Below are 19,989 nucleotides of genomic sequence, written 5' to 3'. Positions count from 1 at the left end.
TTAGTGAGAACCAACATCCTTTAATGGGTTGGAAGAGACTTGGCATTATAATTTCTTAGTAATTTGTTAAACTTGAAGTAAAATAAAGACTTTATAGAATGCATCTATAAAAAACAGCAATACCTATATCAGATTTTTTTAAAGGAGATTACTTAATGTCATTGACTCATTGGCCCACATTCGAATTTCCCCACAATTACCACAATGTTCCCGGTTGTCAGACTAGGATTTAAGAAAGACCCAGAGCTGCGCGACGCCGTCAGGTGGATCGAGACCAGCCAGGATCCACTAGGTCCGGGTCTCCCTGGTAACCGTGCTCACAGCTGGTGAATAACACTTCCCACGTGGGTTGCTAACGGGGTCGCAGGGTTTCCTGGGAAACGCAGCCTCCCCACCAATGACGTCGCAGCCCGGGACCATAGACAGGGAGCTTCCGGTGGCTGCTGCGCATGCGCCTCCCTGCCCACGCCGCCATCTTCCTCCCTGGAGCTCCGGGCCTCCATTTCTTGTGCCTCTGCCCTGCGAGGCTGGGGTTGGATTGGGCTTCTCTTCGGGTGTGTACACACGGTGGAAGAGGAGCCCGTGGGCCTCGGGGGTCCCTGGAGGATGGGATGGGGATCCCACTACTTGGTGGGAGCGGAAACGTGGGTGGCCTTCAGGGGCGCACCCTTACGTGCAGGTGCGGGCCGGGGCCCGGGAGTGGGGGAGTGGGGTGGCTTCGCAATGAAAAGGCTGCGTCCAGAAACTCCTCCGACTGGCATCAAGCACCCGGGGCCCGAAGGAGCCTGCCACTGCCCAGCGCGTCCGCCGCCATCCGCCCCTGGAGTGCCCTGGGGAACTCCAGTGCTGGGGAAAAGCCAGGTCCTCCAGCGATAATAGCAAAGTCAGTGCACGCTGAGTCTTGTAACAGCCGTTTGTGTTTGTGGGGTTTGATGGCGTCTCCAGCAGGTGAAGTTTCTGGCCCCTCCTGCACTGTGTAGCCTGCCCAGCATGCCTGGCTGAAGTTCACGGACGTCTCTACAGGATCTGCTTTCCAGGGAGGAATTCTACAGGGAAGATGGGGTGCTGGATGATGACCCCGTTGTCTTTGGAATAAAGTAGGCATACCACACTTGGAAGGAGAGCCCCTATGTATGGGACTCCCCCCTGAAAGAGCATCCCTCTAGCCGGAACCCTCTCACAGGTGCTTCAGAGCCGAGTCACAGAAAGGCATAGATCCTAGTTTTGCATGACCCCAGCAGTTATTGATCCTACTCCCTAGAATGCACAGAATTTGATTGATAATACCTCATTCAATAGCTATTAACAACTGAGTGCTTTTGGAAGGTTTAGGCCGATTTTCAGAAGGGAGTGGTGAGTTTAGCTGAGAAGAATAAGCAGGGGCCTAGGAAATCTTACTTAAAGGAGGGGGCTTGAAGGTGTGGTCTGGGGTGGAGGAATGACCTGTCCTACCATAGACAGTCCCATTCCTTCAGTCTCGCCTCATTGTCCCATGTCTGAGCTGTCTTAAACCTAGCCTAGCACCAAATTTGGTATCTGCAAATATGTTATGCCCCCTCTGTCCTGATAGTTCTTCCTGGTAGTTCAGGAAAAGTTTGCCAAGGTATTTCTACCTTAGATGGAACAGTTGGCTTTGAGAAGTTTTTTACTTGTCCAAGATCACTTATCTGTAGATGGTAGGCATCCTGACCTTTTCACTAGTGTTACTTATTTTGCCACAAGTCAAAACAAGTGTTTGTTTACTTCTGAGATTATTTTTGTGACACTAAAGTCAACATAGAACAAACATTGCTTTAAAATATTTTGCCTTAAAACATCTCTATCCTTTTTTATCCCCAACAGTTTCTATGGATTACGTGACTTCAAAGAGTTTCTTTTGAGGAAACAGAAGTGTTTCCCACTTCATGTCAGTAATATGTTCTTTAAAAATCATAAATTCTGCATGAAAATAATGGAAGCTTATTTGACATTGATATGGGAAAATTAGACTGTGTCGTACTGCTGCTCTAAACCGATTTCTTAAAATTTTATAAAGTACGGTCCTCCCTTGTAACAGACTCTTTTTATGTTTTGTGATTTTTTTTTAAGTAAACAGATTTTGTTATGATACAAAAACCTTAAAACATAAATGGCTTTCTGAGGTGCAAACAGTTACTTTATATGATTCACATGGTCTCTATTAGTGGCAGCCACCGACCTCACTGAAGTCCATGCATTTAATAGCCATCGTGATTTTCAGAATTTCTGTGTGTGGTTCCAAATTGCTGTTGATTGTATTCGACATATATATATTAAGACTTTTCTTCCTCACATAATTTTCTTAGAAATCTATAGAGAGTTCAACGGCTTCTATGAATCCGCATTTGCTGTATAAAGGACTAATCAGACCTTGGTAGCTTAAGAAAACAACAGGCATATTTGTTGACGCTTCCGTGGATCTGTACTGTGTGATGGGTTCATCTGGGCAGTTCAGTTTCTGTGTTAGTGTTTCTTGGGTCACCTGGGGCTTTGACTGAAGCTGTTTGGCTTCCGCTGGCTTCATTCGCATGTCCTGTGGTTTGTGCTGGCTCCCAGCAGGTAGCCCAGGCTTCGTCACAGTATGACTGTGTCCAAGAAGGCAAGCACCATTAGGCAAATGCTTTTCCAATCTCTAGTTGCATCACATTTGCCTGTGTCCCATTGGCCAATGCAAGTTAAAAGGCAAAGCCCAGTTCATCATCAGAGCACATTGCGTGAGGTCTTGGATACAGGGAGCCTTGTCACTGGGAAACTACTACCACAGGTTACAACAAGAAATATTCAGTAGGCATTTTTTTTCCGATAAAAACATGGGCAAAAAAATGTTGGCTCACAAGATCCATGCTGTGCATTATATACAGATACATCAAAGCAAGACATGTTATAGTGGAAATACTATATAGAGTCCTGCATGGAATCCACATATTCACAGGAAATAGCACAGCCAAGTTTATTTCTATTACTGTTAATTTTAGTGCCAGTATAATGTTGATTTCTCTAGTTTAAATTGCTAAATTATATCTTTAGGTCACATTCATTGGTGCTAAATTAGTAAGTAAAGTATGTTATCATTAACCCCAAAATAAAATGTATATCTAATGTCAATCAATTAATGTACTTGTAGATGCATTTTTAATGGATCTTGGTTTTCCATTATTTGATGTGTACAGGACTGATCTCCCCCAGGGAGCTTCCTGTTTGTGGTTTTTGTTGATGTAATTGTTTTCTTTTGGGGGAAAGGAGTCATTTTCCAGCTGTGTATAGAGCTTTGGACACAAGAATCTAGGACCAAGCCGCACCAGTTCCCTCCATAACCCACTACATTTACCGTCTCTCAGAATGTTCCCAGAGTCCATCTACTATGTGTTTTCAAGAGCAACAAAACTAAATGTCCAGTGAGTAGGGATTTTTTTAAATTTATTCCTCACTTTCTTTTACATTGTATTATGGGTTAAAGTGGAAAAGTAGAAAAAAGTAAAACAAAACTTGAGGGAAATTGACCTAATAAATAAGATAAAAATAACCTTTAAATGTGGGCAGATTATACGACCTTCGAGTTTTTGTCTAAATTGAGTACAAATTTGCTCTGATCTTTCTGATGCCATGGTAAAAAGGCAGTCATGTTTGTTCCCTGATTGGAATTGAACTTAGGAAGAGACCATGCCACATTCTCATGAGTCATGAAGACTTGCTGGCACCAAAGTCTGAAACTGACTTCATTGGTCACACAGATGATGTGGTGGAAACTTTTTCACTATCGACCTGGAAGGTAAACACCTTTTCACATTCTGCAGCGGGAACAGTTCCCTGGTGCTAAAACACAGCTTCCAGGATAAGGTATTTCTGGAGTTACTGAAATATGTTGTCCCAGATAGGTTTTGGAAGGTCAAACTTAATTCATAAGTAAAACCTGGAACATCTGGGGGACTGAGTCAGTCACAGATCCTTAAGTAGTGGAAAGATCCATGCCTTTCACTCAGTTCATCTATATACGAGGCGTACAGCAGACTGTTCAGCGTTCTCTTTTCTGGCACATATCCCAGCACAATGTGATCTCAATCCATTTTCTCTAAAACATACCAATAACCTAAATTATAGTAAAATCCAGTGACTATTATCTAGTCTATGCCTTACTTGAATCTTTTGCTGTATTTGAAACCACTGTTCATGATCTGGTGGAAATTCTTGTGTTCATTCCTGTCATGAGCTCACTGATCATTTCTTCTCTTTTTCCCTGAATTATTCTACTTTCTTCTCCTTAATGTGCCTCATGCAAGTGTACCATCCCGTTCCCACCCATCCCACTCTCCAGTTCTCCCTGTCTCACTCAGCCCTCTGTCATTTGGCAGTCCTGTTTCTCTCCGGCTTTGATGTCTTCCCCAGCCTTTAGACCACAGGGTCAACTCCCTATTAAATGCTTCTCTGTAGCTATCCAAAAGGCACCTCAAGACCAACAAATCCAACATGAAAACCACATTCTCCATTATTCCCTTATATATGGTATTACCATATAGCCAGTGACCCGAACCCCTGTTGCTTCTGGAACCCTCTCTTAGTGTCAGCTGCTTACCTCATCTTACCTCGTCTAGTGTCACTGCTACTTACGTTTATTTGTTCTTTGTCTTTCATTCTAATACCTATATACAGTGCCAGTTCAAGGGGAGGAGCTGCTTTGTGATTTGGTGCTCACAAGCATCAGTAAGCTTGTTACATCTGAAATGTCATTCTTGGCAAAGCCTTAAGGGTGCGTTTTCTGGGTGATGAGGTTCAGTCCATGGTGAACCTTGCTTTTAGCCAGCACATGTGACATCCTTCAGATTACCCTGGGAAAATCATTCGGGAGTTACTGGGATGCATTAGATTTCAACTACAGGAAGAGGAATAGTAAGATTTGCACGTCTTTAATAAACCACAGTTTGCCCTCTGGCCACATATTATTTACATTTCTTCCACCTGCAAAATGCACTATGCCCCTCTGAAGAGCCCCAGAAATCTTTTCATACTATGCAGCTGGCCGAAAGCTTATCCAAATCAGGTACTGGTGGCCTGTTCTGCCCCTCCACCAACAGCCAGCACAGAGTGAGAATAAGGTGGGCCCTTCCCTTCCACCTGCTCCAGTTCATTGATTAGGAACCAGTCCTAACATGCTTCATGCCTGTTCACTCCGGGAAACATGCTTCACACCTGTTCACTCTGCCCTCTGGGCTCCCGCCATTCTCCACGTTCTTTTTCCCTAATTCCTGGGTTTGCAGTTGACCAACTTTTTCCACCTCCTTTTTGCTTACTGTAATTTAGGAATCCAGCAACCTCCTTTTCATATTCTTCTAATTCTGGACTTTTGATACAAGAGATTATTCTGTGTGAACATGTCTTTGAAAAACACAAGCTTCCTGTGAACCAAAATCCATTAGACCAAAATGACCCTATCCCGAACACACACAGACACACACACACACACACACACACACACACACACACACACCCCAAGACAGACCTCTCGGTCTCTAGCCTCCCTCCTCTCTGAGGCCACTTGGGAATACAGCCTTAGAAGCCCTGCCGTTGCCAGGCACACTTTTGTCACACTCCAAGGTCCTTAAAATGCTGGAAATAACTTTGACTTTTCATCTTTTTACAAAAACACTGGGTTTCATCTTTGCCAAGGAGCCATTTCTTTCCTTAAAATGTTTCGGTGGGAAAAAATCAAATATGAGAAACCTTTTTATTTCAAATCCAGGCAGTTCTGGCTCACTTATATTTCCTCTAAGCTCTGTTTGAAGACTGAATTACTTTTCTTGGATCATCTCTATCTTCCTGTTTTCTCAAAGGCAGAGGGAGGAGACAGGTAGCTCCTTTTACATTCTTTCCATTCATCTACTTAGGCAGACCTGACATGGTGAGATGCTCTCTTAATTCTACATGTTACAGCAGGCAGTCCTGCTGCCCACAGTCCTTCAGTTTGCAACCCAGCCGCCTTTTCCTTCAGCTTCCAGTATGATTTTTCTCACTGTACTTCAACCCTCACCAAGAGTCTTGACACCCTTCCACCTTCCATGCATGGTCTCCTTGAGGCGCCGCTTCTACTCAGACTTAGGTCCAGTGCTGCATGTCACAGCTTCTTATTACCACAGCACCCAATTGCACCTGCCAAATTCTGTTCCTGCTGTCTAATCTGCTTTAAACAGGTTAGAAACTGCCCCTGAAACACCGCGGTTTCAAACAGTTTACTAGTACTTCTGCTTCTTTGACTTACGGAGTCTCTGCAGGCTGGCTTGTCTCACCCACAGGTGCAGTAAGTCAGCAGCTATGATGGGTCATCTGAAAGCACAGCTGGGCTGGTGTGCATGGTGGATCACTGGTAGCTGGTAGTGGGTAGCTGGAGGCTTGGTGGGGGCTGTCAGTGAGCATGTAATGTACATGTAAGATATATACGCACACACACACACACACACACACGAGGGTGAATTCCCAGATACCTCTGTGACCTGGGGCCAATGACTTGAGAAATGTGCCTTTACAGGGGTTGGTGTCCCTTGGGGATACGGCTGTGGACATTACCTAGGACAAGTGGCAGCAACTGGACGATGCTCAGAGGACCCTGTACAGAGACATGATGCTGGAGGCCTATAGCATCCTCACATCATTGAGTGAGTGAAACTTTCCAGTAACTCCAAGGAGCAATACTTCATTCTTTCTTGGTAAATATAGGAACCTGCATAAGTTTACTACTATTTGGGTACAGGATTCCAGGTTATGAAGAATGTGAGTGTCACCCCTCTTCAATTTTAACTCCAAGGTTAAAATTACAGCTCCTGAAGCCAAGCTGTTGTCATTCTTCAAAGGTCCTGACTTAGCATTTTGACAAAGTCTTACATTCCCAAAGCTGAAGTGATCTTCAAGATGGAGCAAGGAACAGAGCCAGGGAGGGTAGAGGAAGCCCCAGTCAGAGCCTCTCAGGTCTGTCAGCATGTGCTGGGCAGGACGCTTGGAGCAGTAAAGCCCAGCAGATGCCAACTTGTTTTCACCAATTTTTACCCAGGTCCTAGACCTGAGGACAGTTAGTCTGCATGCACCAAACCCGTGCATTATACAGACCCCAATAACACCTCTCATACATATAACCCAGCCTTTTATTTTGCTGAATAGTGTCTTATATTTGCTCAAAACCTACTTCCTGCCTTCCTCTTCTTAGACATTTTCCTTTGCTTTTTATTTTCTCCATATTCTCAGTTGCCCTACTTTCCTCTATTTGCATGGATGGGTTTTTTTCATACATGTATTTATACATCCATTTATTCTTTCAACACGTCTTAATTCAGCAGGTTTTAAGCACTGGTAATTTTGTAGTTATAACCATGATCAAAATAATGTTCCTTTTTCATGGAGTTTCTGTTCTGATGAGAAAGAAACAAAATGATATATACTAGGTGGTTTAGGAAGCATGAGAAATACTTAACAAGAGTGAGAAAAAGAAAGAGTAATAGGAAGTGAGAATTTAGGAAGAATGGTCCGAGAAGGCGGCTTCAGAGTTACCATTATTTACTTTGGCATAGATTCAGTTTGCATTAACTCTTCCAATTTTGACATATAATAGGTGAATAACACATATAGTCTCGAGAGTAGACTTTTTGAGATAGAAATTTGGAAATGAGTAGTTTAAGGCTGTTGTTTAACATCATACTTAGAAAGAAAGTCACCTAGAGAGTTGCTAAGAAAATGAGGAGTCTGGAAGTGAACCTTGTGTACCACACCATCAGAAGCATGAAGCTGAGGAGCACCCAGCATGGAGGATACAAAGGAGTGGTCCTTGACTTGGGTGGAGAATCAGGAGATTCTGCATCCCAAGGACAAGTGATTCAAGGCTTTCATGTTGAAGAGCTCAGATTTATTTTTGGGAGTAGAGTTTGAAGTCAGTGTTCTCCTCTCCTATTACTAGAAATCATTCTGAAACAACAAAAAGAATGTGAAATGTGTGGGAGACATATTTTCTATGAAACCAAGAACTCAAACTCCAGCACAAACAATAAAAGCCTTCAGAAACAGTGAATTATCACGCAGCGGTGTGTGGACTAGAAATGTAAAGAGGATGTCAGGGAAACGTATCTCACAAGGAACCGGAACTACATGCTTTCATTTGGGCACAGCCCAGGTTGCAGAACCAAAGCCTGTAGAGTATCAGGGAGAGGGTGCCCAGGGTGTGGACTGGAGCTTCCTGTACCTGTTATGGTTCTGAGAAGCAGAGGAGGGTTGTTACATTAGGTAGTTGCGGGAATGTGTCTTTACCTAGCATAGGGAACAAGCGATTTATATTTGCAAAAACTCAAATGCCTGTATCCATTCCCAGGAAGGGGTGAAGACTAAAACATAGATGGAAAATCCTGTCCCTAAGTTATATGCTTGCGTTGGATACAGACTAATGGCCTTCCCCTGTACCTGCAGGTAGCTGATCCACGGAAATGTGGCCGAAATCAAAGCGGAAGAATGGAAAATACCAGCCCGAGACGCCCACGTTGTTATCAGAATCAAACAAAAAGAAGTGAGAAAACAAATGGCAGGTGATGAGCACTTGGGTGGAAACTATCACTAAGCAGTAGGTGAGTATAATTAGCAGATATTTCTTCATGAATTAAAAAGAAAAGGAAAACACGGTGTAACATTGGAAAATATATTACCGTGATTCAATGCATTAAGTCAGTAGTAAGGGAAATCATATATTTATAAAACCACTACCAAAACCAGGAGGATAGGAAATAACTTCTTTTTCCTTACATGAGAACTCCATAAGAAACGGATAACGTGTGGCTCATGGATGTGGTTTTTTTTTTTTTTCTCTCTCATTTCAGATGTTCAGATACTGGATGACCTAATTGAAAGGGGCCAAAAGAGTCATGGTGGATGCTTGTGGCAAACTGTCATCAGCAACGGCATTACATCAACTAAGGAGAGAGCTGAATTAGGAAAAGCATTTCATTTGAGCTCAAAGGACATTTTAATTTAGATTATAAATCATGGAAACTATTTGGGAAGGTGGCCTGAGGAGTTTATCTAAAAGCATGCTTCTCCTTAATGAGCCTGGTGAGATGCAGGCTGGAGAGAAACAATGCCTGTAATGTACCTGAGGAATCTCACAGGCATCATGAGTACCTCTGTCGGCATCACAAGTTTCAAACTGGGCTGCAGTATTTGGGATATGGTGGACATGGGAAGGCCTTCAACGCAGAGGGAGCAATCATAAGAGGGTTCATATTGGAGGGACCTCCTGCAAGGATAGTGGATATGGGAAAGCCTGTGATAAGTCAGCTCTTGTTGCCCAACAGAAAACTCAGGTTGGGAGCAAAAGTTGCCTTAAAATATTTAACCTCCCTAAACATCAGCAAATACAGGACAAAAATTCTATGAATGTACTGAATGTGAGAAAATGCTAGTTAGAAAATCCAATCTTATATAGTCATCAGAGGACACATACAGGGAAAATCTGTGCATTCAGCCAGTGTGAGAAATCCTTCAGCCATAAGTCAGGCCTTGAAATCCGTGACAGAATTCATACAGGGGAAAAGCTCTACGGATGTAATGAATGTGGGAAAACCTTTTATACATCACAGAATTCACACAAGAGAGAAAGCCTATGAATGTAACAAGTGTGGTAAGACCTTCTGTGAGAAGTCAGCCTTCAGTGTACATCAGAGAACTCTGACAAGGGAAAACCCCTATAAATATAGTTAGTGTGGGGAAACCGTTAGCAAGAAGTCAAACCTCAGGATACTCGGTACTCATGCAGGTTGACAAACCACATGATGTAAAGAATGCAGGAAAACTGTCTACCAAAAGTCAAAACACTGTATATAAGAGGTCTCCCCCAGCAGAAAACGCCTATGGGTAGAAGGAAGGTGGGAAACTGTTTCACTGCAATTCAGTCCTCACTATGTATCAGAGAACTCACAGAGGGGACATAAAAACCCTATGCATACAATGAGTGTGGAAAAACCTTTTTTCACAAGTCAGACCTAATGATTCATGAGAGAACTCACACATGTGAGAAACCATATGAATGTGAACATGTGGAAAAACATTCCCACCGCAGTCAGTCCCCATAGTACAACAGAAAATTCACTCTGGAGAGATACCACACGAATGTAAAGGATTTCTCCTAGAAGTCACTCCCTGCTGTACATCAGAAAATCCACACAAGATACCCTGTGAATGTAAAGAATGTAGGAAAACTCTATCGGAAGTCAGCGCTCACTCTACATCAGAGAATTCACACAGGGGAACCCTATGAATGTAATGAATGTAGGAAAACATTCCACAAAATGTCAGAACTAACTATACATCAGAGAACTCACATAGGATAAAAACCCTATGAATGTAATGAGTGTGGAAAATCATTTTGCCTGAAGCCAGTCCTCAGTATACATCAGAGAACTCACAAAGGGGTGAAACCCCTATGAATGTAGTGAATGTGGAGAAAACTTCTACCAGAAGTCAGGCCTGACTCTGCGTCACATAATTCACAGGTGAGACCCCATCTGAATGTAAAGGATGTAGGGAAACTCTACCAGAGGTCAACCCTCACTGCACATCAGAGCACACAGGAAAAATACGTTATCCATGTGCTGAATGTGGAAAATCCTTTTTCCACAAATCATATCTCAAACAGCATCAGATAGCTCATAGAAGGGAGAAATTCAGTGTGTCAGAGACTGGCTAGTGTTTCCACAAAAACATCCTCTTTTCTCTAAGACACAATTAGCCTGCATGTCTCAGCGTCCCGTCATCATGGATGGTATCGTGTAACGGCTCTGCCGGGAGAATATGGACACACGCGGTGAACATTACTTCCAGGCCTGACAACAAAAAATGTCATCCCTGATTTCTCATGGCACCTTGGACTGAAGTGCAGATGGCAACTCCCAGGGTGGCCTTGGGAGCCACGGGTAAGAGAAGGCCCCCCTGATTGAGGACAGAAGCAGTTCACTGAAGAGAGCAGAAATCTTCCCACGTCTATGCTAAAATCCTCATTGGTACTTTATTTGAATAAGGAATTCCTCCTTTATCCACCCACTGTATACTGGCCTGTTTGCATCGCAACACAAACAACACGTTGTAGCTAATTTGTGAGCTTTCTGAGAGAAGGTGCTAGTTTTTCGATATCAGGAAATTCACACAGGAGAGAAACCTGTGTTGTCACCTTTAATCCCAAATCTGTTTATGGAAAAGTCAGTTAAATGTGAGAAGAAACAACGCGACATATTTGGAACATCTTGTCGCAGGGTCATCTCACTGAATGCTGAGAATAAAGTGCATCTTTTTCTTTTTTTTTTTGAGACGGAGTTTCCCTCTTGTTACCCAGGCTGGAGTGCAATGGCACGATCTCGGCTCACCGCAACCTCTGCCTCCTGGGTTCAGGCAATTCTCCTGCCTCAGCCTCCTGAGTAGCTGGGATTACAGGCACGCGCCACTGTGCCCAGCTAATTTTTTGTATTTTTAGTAGAGACGAGGTTTCACCGTGTTGACCAGGATAGTCTCGATCTCTTGACCTCGTGATCCACCTGCCTCGGCCTCCCAAAGTGCTGGGATTACAGGCTTGAGCCACCGCGCCCAGCCCATAAAGTGCATTTTTATGAAGATTTTTAATGTGTCAAAGCTTTTGAACAAGACTTCCAACAATATATGTCAGAGAATTTGAAATGAAGTAAAACTATCAATGTGTAATATAGATGTAAATTCCCTAAGAGAAATGTTAAACCATTGAAAGTGTGTAATATATTTGACCATATGTAGTTAAATATGAGAGATGGCATACCCTGCCAGGGGATATTTGGCCATGAGGGGTGACGACTTTGGTTGTCACTGGAGGCTGGGAGGGGCTACTGGTACCCAGTGGGTAGATCCCAGGTCGCTGTTAAACAGCCTGCTGGGCAGAGAGAAGCCCCCTCAGTGAGGCAGCAGATGCATATGGGTGTTCTATGTTAACAGAATTTTCCCCGATAGGACCAGGCATAATTGTGAGTAGGAAATATACACATTCGGTGTAATAAGCATTGTGACTTACATTAACATTTTCCACATTAAATGCCACTCCAGCCACTTTCTGGTTTGTTAAACACATTAACCCGACAGTACCAAACTCGGCTTTTTTTCCTACTCTCCTCGTGTATGTAAATTATTGCATCCAGTGTTAACAAATTGTCACTTAAGAAGATATTTTTCTAAAGCTCGATGCCAGCACAGTACCAACCAATTAGTCTAATAGAAACATCATTCCCTGGCCGGGCACGGTGGCTCAAGCCTGTAATCCCAGCACTTTGGGAGGCCGAGATGGGTGGATCACGAGGTCGAGAGATTGAGACCATCCCGGTCAACATGGTGAAGCCCCGTCTCTACTAAAAATACAAAAAATTAGCTGGGCATGGTGGTGCGTGCCTGTAATCCCAGCTACTCAGGAGGCTGAGGCAGGAGAATTGCCTGAGCCCAGGAGGCGGAGGTTGCGGTGAGCCGAGATGGCGCCATTGCACTCCAGCCTGGGTCACAAGAGCGAAACTTCGTCTCAAAAAAAAAAAAAAAGAAACATCATTCTCATAGAAACTCACACGTCAGTCATAACTGTTAACAGCGTAGGCCTGCATTTTTAAACACCTCTGAACAATAGTCCTGTTTTTATTCAACTCAGTGAAAAGCAGTCCCGAACAGACCTCTCCTTGTTCCTAGCCCTGGTATCTTTAATGGGAAAGCCACATAGGTGTGAGTGTGTGCACCAGGTGCTGTGTGGCTGAGGGATCTCTGCATTTCACTTCTAGTGGTGGACAGCTGCACCGTGCCTCCGCAGTGACAGGGCCTGCGTGACGTGGACCTTAACCTCCTGGGGCTTCTATGTCTCCATATTCACTAAGTCATTAACAATAGGCACTTCCTCAAAGGGTCACTGTGAGAAACAAAGTAGCACAGTGCTTTGAATACACCGACACTTGGCAAACAACATATTCACTAGAGCTGTGACCGTTTACAGAATCGCTCTGTCGTGAATTGAGGGGAGCAGTAAGCCACTGTGTGCCCACACCAGAGCCGTCTTCAGCTTTTAACAGTCTGGGTTTGGTGATGTTACTTCAACAGTTATTCCGGGATTTCACTTGGTTGAGGTTTTGCGATTGGCTCGAACTAGTGTTTCCTTCAGTGGTCTCTGGACTCAGCATATGAGCAGAGGTTAACTTTATAACAGTGCTCACCGCAGAACGTAGACATACGGCAGTCACAGCGCACAGCACTGACCAGAACACTGCTTCGAGGATGCCTACGATGGTGTCCTGGGCAGCTACAAGCACTAGAAATGAAGTTATTTATTATTCTCTTGTTTGAAGGAAATATGTTTGTATATTGATAAGCTGTCACAGCAATAAAACCTTCTTAGAGTCATAGCATGGCATCAGGTCTCTCTGTCCCTTAAGCCAGTGGTCCCCAACCTTCTTGGTACCAGGGACCAGTTTTGTGGAAGACAATGTTTCCATAGACTCAGGGTGGGGTGGGGATGGTTTCAAGATGAAACTGTTCTGCTCAGGTCATCGGGCATTAGATTCTCATAAGGCACGTGCAGCCTAGATCCCCGCACAGGCAGTTCACAACAGGGTTTATGCTCCTACGAGAATCCAGTGCAGTGGCAGGCCTGGCAGGAGGCAGAGCCCAGGTGGTAATGCTCACCTGCCTGCTGCTCACCCCCTGCTGCTCACCCCCTGCTGCTCACCCCCTGCTGCTCACCTGCCTGCTGCTCACCCCCTGCTGCTCACCCCCTGCTGCTCACCCCCTGCTGCTCACCCCCTGCTGCTCACCTGCCTGCTGCTCACCCCCTGCTGCTCACCTGCCTGCTGCTCACCCCCTGCTGCTCACCCCCTGCTGCTCACCCCCTGCTGCTCACCCCCTGCTGCTCACCTGCCTGCTGCTCACCCCCTGCTGCTCACCCCCTGCTGCTCACCCCCTGCTGCTCACCCCCTGCTGCTCACCTGCCTGCTGCTCACCCCCTGCTGCTCACCCCCTGCTGCTCACCCCCTGCTGCTCACCCCCTGCTGCTCACCTGCCTGCTGCTCACCCCCTGCTGCTCACCTGCCTGCTGCTCACCCCCTGCTGCTCACCCCCTGCTGCTCACCCCCTGCTGCTCACCCCCTGCTGCTCACCTGCCTGCTGCTCACCCCCTGCTGCTCACCCCCTGCTGCTCACCCCCTGCTGCTCACCCCCTGCTGCTCACCTGCCTGCTGCTCACCCCCTGCTGCTCACCTGCCTGCTGCTCACCCCCTGCTGCTCACCCCCTGCTGCTCACCCCCTGCTGCTCACCCCCTGCTGCTCACCTGCCTGCTGCTTCTGAACAGGCCACATTTCAGTGCCAGTTGGAACCCCTGGATTAAACTGTTAAAACAGATGCTCTTGAAATTGAATTGTTTGATTCCTCTCCCTGGTGATGATTGACTGAATTTGGTGAGTTGAGTGTCTAACTTCAGCTTCTTCTAATGGCACTTTACATTATGATTCTTGACCAATTGACTCCTAACCCATTCTGTCAGTCTGCTCAGGGTGCAGTAACAGAACACGGTAGTCTGATGACTTAAGCAGCAGATGCTCATTTTCTTACCGTTTTGGATGCTGCAAGTACACCAAGGTGCCAGCATGCCTGTGTCTGGTAAGGCCTCTCCACGGTGCTCCTGGAGGGAGAGAGAAAGCACTGGTGTCTCTTCCATGAATGTGAAGAATGTCACACCTTATTATACATCACAGAATTCACACACGAGAGACACCGTGTCCTCACATGACCTCTCCACGGTGCTCCTGGAGGGAGAGAGAAAGCACTGGTGTCTCTTCTATGAATGCGAAGAATGTCACACCTTATTATACATCACAGAATTCACACACGAGAGACACCGTGTCCTCACATGACCTCTCCACGGTGCTCCTGGAGGGAGAGAGAAAGCACTGGTGTCTCTTCCATGAATGTGAAGAATGTCACACCTTATTATACATCACAGAATTCACACACGAGAGAAAGCCTATGAATGTAGCGACTGTGATAGAACCTTCTGTGAGAAGTCAGCCTTCAGTGTACATCAGAGAACTCTGTCTCTTCCTCTTGTAAGGACAGCAGTTCTGTAGGGTTACGGCCCCACCTCATAGCTTCATTTGACCTTAAGTTCCTCCTTGAAGGTCCCGTCCACAAACGCAGTCCCCTTGAATGTTAGGGTTTCCCTGCGCAAGTTTTGAGGAGGCACAGATGCTGAGTCCTAACACCCACAGATTTGAAATATCATCTTCATCATTCACCACGAAGTACTAAATAATTATTTGGTGTGGCTGTTGCATTTGTCTGTCTAACACTTCTTGCCCACATTCTGTTCATGGGCCAGCTCTGTGGCCACAGCGGGGCATCTGATTCCTTTGTGTCTGCCATAATGCTGCATGTCCTGCCTGTACGGTGAGTCTTTCGTCCGGGGCGGAGAGTGACTCTCTCATGACAGAGTCTCTGTGATTGCCATGATCACCGACCTATTTGTCTGCAGGCCTGGAGCTGCCCACGCTATCAGGAGTTGGTGTTTACCGGGTGGAAGGAGAGAGGCTGCAGGCGGAGCTTTCTGATGGCCTGGAGGTCCTGGGCATCTGGCCACCTCTGAGGCCCACACCACCGCCTCCTGCAGTGACGTGCCGGTGTGCTTTCTTTTTTTGGCATACGCTGTACTGAGGCAGGTTGCTCCTGTTTGTAATCCAGTCCTGACCTAACTAAATGTATCTGGCCAGTGTCTGACCTTTTATTGATTTCACTGAACCATTTGCAGATACCTGTGCAAATACAAGAATGCCTAAATTACAACATAACGCTTCTTTCAGTATAGCATGGAGGAAAGATTTTATTTTCACCTCTCATTGAGTCTTAGTAGTATTTGAAAGCTGTTCCAACTTCCTTTCCACATTTAAAAAAAAAAAAAAAAAAAGCCTTCTCCGGCTTCTGGTCGGGTTTTTACTCAGTTTACATCTCATCGTGGCACGCACACATCACCAGGAGGCGTGGCCACTGCGGGCTGGGGGCCCAGGCTACAGATGCACTCATGGTGGTTGTGGCTACACTTACTTCTGTCCAGCAGCCCATCCCGGTGACGGCCTGCAAGCTACCCACCGGGGACAGCCCCCCTGGTCCTGGCCATGCTTCCAGTTGTCTCCCAAATACTAGTCAATACACGCAGACCTCAAATACCACGTTAAATACAGAGCTAAAGAGAAAGTGACTGTTACGTGTTTTATGGGGAAAACTAACCAAAATGAAGTCAAAATAACTGTCCCTACTCCAGACACAGTTGACTTTAAGGCAGAAAACATTCTTAGAGATAGGGCAAAATCGATACTGATTGGTCTGTCATTCTGAACATCTGTGCTCCCCACAACCCAGCCTTGGCATATGGAAGATGAGTCAAAGGAGTGGACAAACCCGCCATCACAGAGGGAGGCACAGTCTCCACTCACTTTGGGGCGGGTGCGCCTGCCTTCGCCTTTGGGTCATGCTGCTGTTCACCCAGGCTGACAGATGATTGGAGTCACTGGGCAGGCTCAGCCTGTCCCTCACAGCCAGAGCTGTCACACAGGCAGCTCTAGATCTCTGCCTGGGATGCTGGCTGAGCACCAGCCTGGGGTGCTTGTCTTTGAGAAGAGCCTCCCGAGTTCCCTCTGTTACGACATCTCCTTCAAATTCGGCACCCTCCCTGCTGGCACTGCTGCAGGGAATACAGGGCCAGGCGAGAAGGCAGCCTACCTTTCTCTTAGACCTTAGGGGCTGAGCAGTATGGTGCCGGATAACCTAATGTGCCATGGAGGGTGGGGACACGCACTGAGCACACACACCTTGGCCCATTTTCTGGCCCTAGGTGGGGCACCCTGCAAGGTACATTCATGGCTTAAAGGTTCCATGCCAGCTTCTCAGCTTTCCCAAGAACCTTGTGTGATAGTGTCTTTCCCAAGGACCATGCTGTCTTGTTTTGAGTTGCATTCCTTAATGAGGTTACATTGGGAGATTCTCTGAATTTAAATTAGACTGTCTTTCAAGGCAATTAATTTCTCTCCATGCCCAGAACTCCCACCCTCACCTCTCCCCCCGGTGACCCCAAGGGCCCTCTCCACTGGCATCTGGGAGAATATTGTTAAACTACCTTTGATCCCCTCGTAGCACTGTTTAAATCCCTGCTATCCTGCAGTCTGTTTTATATGTGGCTTTCTGCCACCTGGTCTCATCCCTCTCCTCCAGTTTCTCGGCCCTTCTTGTTAATTCAAGGGCATTTGGTGCGCTCAAGTCAACATTAAAATGGAGAGATGAATCTCTGCACTCACGTTTCATTTGGGACACAAAAACTGCAACCTGGGGCAAAAACTCAGACCAGGCAGTCTCTGGTAAGTGTGAGGAGCAAAGAGAAGATGGCAGCTTTGATAAACATGAGAAATGTCACCCGTGGTCTTGACAGTTCATCGGTATTAGTGAAGTTTGGGGGAGGGGGGAGATGAAGCTGCTGAGCTAATGCGTTGGGTAAAATTAGTCTTCGAGCTGCTGCAGGTTGATTCAGCCACTGTTAGATAAAACTAATCTTCCATTAAAATAGGGTGTCTCCGCAGCCGGACTCGCAAGAAATTTCGTTTCTGGAGCGATGTTACGCGTCCCAGATGCTTTTTCCCTGGCTTCTTCACTCTGTTTTAATCGGGTATGACAAGTTCCCACGACCAACTTTCACAGTGCCTCGAGGCCTTACTACCAGCTGTCCCCTTGGCTAGAATAGCTTCCTCCCTCTGAGAATGTCTGCTTACCTTTTAGCAATCAGCTACAACATGACTTCTTCCAGGGACCCCCAGAATCAGGTCAGGCACTTCTAACCCCCACAGGGCTGCCACCCTGTCTTCTCTCACTCTTACTATATTGGCGATTAAATGATTAATTAGTGCTCATTGAAGACCTGCTCCCTCCCGGGGAGCATCAGCTCCCTGATTTTAGTGACTGTCTTGTTCTCTGCCGGCATATCATGCTCAATAAACGTTCGTCCCACCAATGAATGTGGACAAGACAGCTAAAAGGATCCAAAGTGGGCCAGCAAAATCCAAACGTTTGATTGAATAAATTTGACTGATGTCACTGAAATCATCCAAAATCCAGGATCCTCTAACAAACGCACTTACAGAGTAGTACAAACGTGTGACACATAAATCACATGGACCCAAAAACAGGGTCATCTACATAGTATCTCAGAACATGCTTTACTCACTTAAGGATATGTCATGGATAACGGCTAAATTTTTTTTAGATCTTCCTGCGTCCCATATACTCCAGGTCCTGGGCACTTTAACTCATTCGATACAACAGTTTATTACACAGATGGGCAAAGTAGAGCCCAGAGCCCCTGATAACTTGCCCAGTGCTGCACAGAAACCAAGTGACAGAGCTCAGATCAGTCCAGGATGTCTTGTTCCACGGCCAGAACTCTCAGCCACCGTCCAACACTGTGTCTCCGAGCAAGAGGCCCCTGCAAGACCCATTCTCATCCTCTTAAGGGCCATGGGGTTGTCCTTTGTATGTATGAGCACTAATTTGCATAAGCAATTTCCTATCATGGACATGCAGATTCTTGAAAAGGAATAACCTTGTATATACATGTATGTGCATTTCCCAAATATTTCCTTAGGATAAATTCCTTGGCGTGAGATTGTCTTATTAAAAATTTCCCTTAAATGCAAGGACAGATTAAAAATTAAAATTAAAAATTTCCCTTAAATGCAAGAGTTTCCCAGAGCCATCTGGAGGAGGAGGATGAGTGTTCACGGCTTGCTTCAGGGAGGTAGAGCTGGCGGTGGCATCGGCCTCGCATGATCTGGACGTTTGGTGAACATGGAGCCCCCAGACAGCCTCACAACCCACAGCTCTGCTCAGGGTGCCCCTCTGCCACAGCTGCCACGCAGAGGGTGTCACGGGAAGGTGTAAGGGCACCGGTAATGCGGACGGGAGTGCTTCCCAGGGCTCAGACTCTGGCTGGAGGGTGTACAACAGTTGGCTCAACCTGGGTCACGGGTTTGCCCCTGAAGCAGCAATGAAGAAAGTGGTAAAGAAAGAAAGCACTTTGAAGAAAGAAGTTCCTACGTGCTCCACGCGATTAGGGCTCATCTGAAAGCACGTCCCAGAGGGGAAAGCTGAGTCCCAGGCCCTCTTCAAGCATGAATAAACATTTCAAATGGTTGCCTGCTTTTTGTAATTTTAGGTAAATACTGATATTTATAAAAGGAAGTGGAGTTCAGCATTTGAACTGACCTCTGTATTTCTAGTTCTAACTCAGATGCTAGCTTGCTGGTTTTGCTTCCCTGGCTGATGTTTTCGATGTCAGCTGGAACCTATCAGTGAAGAGAATGATATACTGAGAATCAGCGTCGTACATTCATGCATTTGCTGCTTTCAAGTGTGGGGAAGTCTTGAAATAGGCCTATTAAATAAGGACAGGAGATAAAAAGCCTTGTTATAAAATGGAGGACAGAGTTTGGGCAGGGTGCGCAGTTGCACCGGAAACCCATATAAAGTTTAGGTCGTTGCTAAAAGAAAAACACTAAATCCCACCTCCAGAGCAGTTACAGAGAAGGAAGCTCAGGGATCCTCACCGAAGGAAGAGCTTGCTATGTACACTTTAATTACAAAACACACAGGAGGCATGGGGTCTGAACGGTGCCCCCCACCAAAAAAGTCCATCTGCCAATCCCCGTAATTTGTAAAGGTGGCCTCATTTGGAAAAAGCGTCTTTGCAGATAAAATTAACGATCTCACGATAAGCCCATCTTGGATTAAATCCAATGGCAAATTTCGGCATAAGTGACAGAAGCAAAGAATACAGAGAAGAAGCCCATGTGGAGACAGGGGCAGAGATTGAACAGATGCATCTGAACCCAAGAAATGCCAAGGAATCCCGGACCCCCCAGAGGCTGGAACGGCAA

General features: G+C 45.8%; 1 long non-coding RNA gene across 2 annotated transcripts; it reads left to right on the top strand.

Annotated features, from left to right (window-relative positions):
- The first annotated feature begins 442 nt into the window (after window positions 1-442).
- Window positions 443-12,277, top strand: LOC118146440 (uncharacterized). Of its 2 annotated transcripts, XR_004732276.3 has the most exons (4): window positions 443-554; window positions 6,536-6,662; window positions 8,455-8,609; window positions 8,859-12,277. It is a non-coding gene; the product is annotated as an uncharacterized LOC118146440 (long non-coding RNA). The 2 variants fall into 2 exon arrangements; XR_013524458.1 differs by lacking the exon at window positions 6,536-6,662.
- The last annotated feature ends 7,712 nt before the right edge of the window (window positions 12,278-19,989 follow it).

The sequence above is a fragment of the Callithrix jacchus genome, chromosome 12 (assembly GCF_049354715.1).
Source record: "Callithrix jacchus isolate 240 chromosome 12, calJac240_pri, whole genome shotgun sequence".
Lineage (NCBI taxonomy): Eukaryota > Metazoa > Chordata > Mammalia > Primates > Cebidae > Callithrix > Callithrix jacchus.
Note: the sequence above shows the minus strand (reverse complement) of the source record. Positions and strands in the feature narration are given on the sequence as shown.